Source organism: Propithecus coquereli, unplaced genomic scaffold (assembly GCF_000956105.1).
Source record: "Propithecus coquereli isolate 6110/MARCELLA unplaced genomic scaffold, Pcoq_1.0 Scaffold656, whole genome shotgun sequence".
Lineage (NCBI taxonomy): Eukaryota > Metazoa > Chordata > Mammalia > Primates > Indriidae > Propithecus > Propithecus coquereli.
The window spans coordinates 272,116-275,017 of record NW_012152574.1 but is presented as its reverse complement, the minus strand read 5'-3'; positions in this window follow the sequence as shown (position 1 = coordinate 275,017).

Genomic DNA, 2,902 nt, shown 5'->3' with positions numbered 1-2,902 from the left:
TAATTTTATAATTTCTTTACCAACTTACATGATTATTTATCATGTATTTATCTCTTAAAGTTGAAAGAATAGACATTCGTAACATAGACACCTAAAAAGACAGACTCCCAAATTCAGAAGTGCACACATTTGTCTACACTGATAACCACAAAACATTTTTGATTAACAATAGAGTAAAAACTCAACTACACACACTTATTTAAAGACAAGGTATTATCATTTAATAAAATTATGAAAAGGCAAAATATGTCTTTTCAGCTCATTTCACATTATTATGCATAATGAAAACAGTCTGGATTGTAATGTATTCCACTATGCCTCTCCACATACTTTTTGTAAATGATGTTATCATCTGTGCCCCCAAATTTTCTGAACTTAAGAAAGAATCTTATTGAATCTTTTACCTTCAGGGGTAATGAAGGCTAAATTTATCATTGTGTTCAGATAATTTTATATTTCAGAAAGTAAAATTATGTCAAATGAGGTAAATAAGGTTTTAAATTTTTAAATTCTGAAGCTAAATGTTTAGATTTGTATAGCTAATAAAGAATTCTACTTAGGAAAACTGAAAATCATGCTATATAGATTCCTGCATTCTGTTTATCCTTAATGCTGCTTAACATAAAATGCTAATTTATCCCAGATTGATGTGTTAGTCACTAAAATTTATATATATATATAAATTATAATCACATAATAGGATCATAAAGCACTATCTTTCCAAATACGAAAAAAGGCTGTCATTTAGAAAAGGAAGAATTATGTAAAAGAAAATCCCTTTTCTTTTGGCAAAAAAAAAAAAAAAAAAAAAAAATCAAGAACTTTCTTTTCCCTGTATAGTTTTCTTATTGTTTTTGTGGTATAAACAACAATTATATTTAATATAGATGCATAAAAGTCATACCTTAGAAAAGATTCCTAAGAGGGGATCTGTGGGAGACACAAAGTGAGTCATTAAATGAAGTACCTAAGACAGTCAATACTAACTAATGTGACTGGAGGCAACGCAAGAAGGAGAAAGACAAGGCTATCAATATGAGACATTTAGACAGGTCACTTACATCCTCTAGACCATCCTCCTTCCTTTTGCCTTTGTCATTGTGTAGAGAATGCCTCTAGTGACATGACTTAAGCATATTAGAGTTTTTCCCCTGGAGTGAATATCACTGTCCAATACCTATGAGCCTGGTGAAAGTAAATATTTCTTGGGCAATAATCCCTGGAGAAAATCAGATTAGAAAAAATGACAAGTCTATAGGCTATAGACTCTCTGTACACCTTGGAGATCTGAATCTCCAAATTGCTGATTATAACATGGAGTTGTATAGTGTCCAGACATGGCTTTCTCAGGAGATAAGCATGAAGAAAGGCACTTCTCGAGTAGGACATTGCTGTATGTGCAGTCAGACAATATCAGACAAGTTATTTCACCCACACCCCGGCCCCTCAAGTGTGTATGTCCTTATAGTCACTACCGTGGTCAGAGAAAGAAAGAAGCAATGTCTGTGTCATTAGACGGTAGCTACATGGTCCAGCAAATGAGACAATTTCTCTTTTTTAACCAGTTATTTTCATTAACCAGTATAAATATTTTTCAACATTAATAAACATTAACCATAATGCCAGTGCCCGAATAATGCTTCATTATAAGGATGTACCAAATTATTTGAATAAATTCCACATTATTGGTCATTAAATTTGTTTATAATTTTACTGTAAATTAGGAACTGCTGTGATGAAATATTTTTATTATTAAACATATGCTTTATAAAGAAATATGCACACATATCAGGATACACTTTCTTAGTGGTAATGTGTTATGAACCACAGATAAACATTTTCATATCTAAAGGAGTTGAAAAATTCATTTATTTGTGATAATATCTGTGCACAACAATTCTCCCATGCATTCTAATTCAGTGATTACTTTTGTTTTATAATCTGCAAGGTAAAAAATTACATATCATCGTGGATTTTAATATGACTTATAAAAATGTTCCAAATTCCAAGTTTATTCAAGTATTCATCTATATTTTGTCCTCATTCTCCAAGTAAAATTCATAGTTTGTAGTGAAATCTTTATACAGTTAACCTTTTACATATTTAACATTTTAGTTCAATTGCTGAGTCAGAGATTTAATATTATCATTATTTCAGTGGATCATCATTTGATCCATTAAACAATGTATTTCCTCATTGATTTGATTTAAAATACTGGCCTTAAGACATTTTAAATTATTTCAGACACTTGCATCTTTATTTTAGTTTATGATTCTTCCAGTGATATATCTCCCAGAGATATATGCATTGACTGCATCTATCCATGAACATTTTATATTGCTTGATTACAATTGTTTTCTCTATGTTTTAATTTCACATGATTTTAACCTAAACATCTGTACCCCCATAATATGCTGAAATAAAAAAAAGGCATTCTTAAAAACAAAGACATTCTTTTGTGTCACTGGTTTTTGTCTCAATAAACATTTGGCCAATCCTCCTTTTTAATTCTGTGATCAAACTCTTTTCCTTGTTTGTTGACAATTGTTATTAAAGATAATCTACTTAGGAAGAAAAGAAATGCTTCCAGTTTGGGTGGCTGTGCAATTTTGTTAGTAGAAGTGGGAGAAAAAGAATGTATGAACAGTGAGACTAATTTAAATATCTAGCATTAAATTGATTGAGTGATCATTGCTCATTCTAATATTTACTCATTTACATTGTAATGTAAAATAATAGGTAACAGTAAGGTGGTGGGTGGGGAAAATAAATTGAATATATTTTATGTCTTTTTTGTCTCACAGACAACATGGGTTATGATAATGTTTCTTACAACTAATCTGATCAAAGTGATACAGGTCAGATAGATACAGGCGAATTTCAATATAGAGGGAAGCTAATT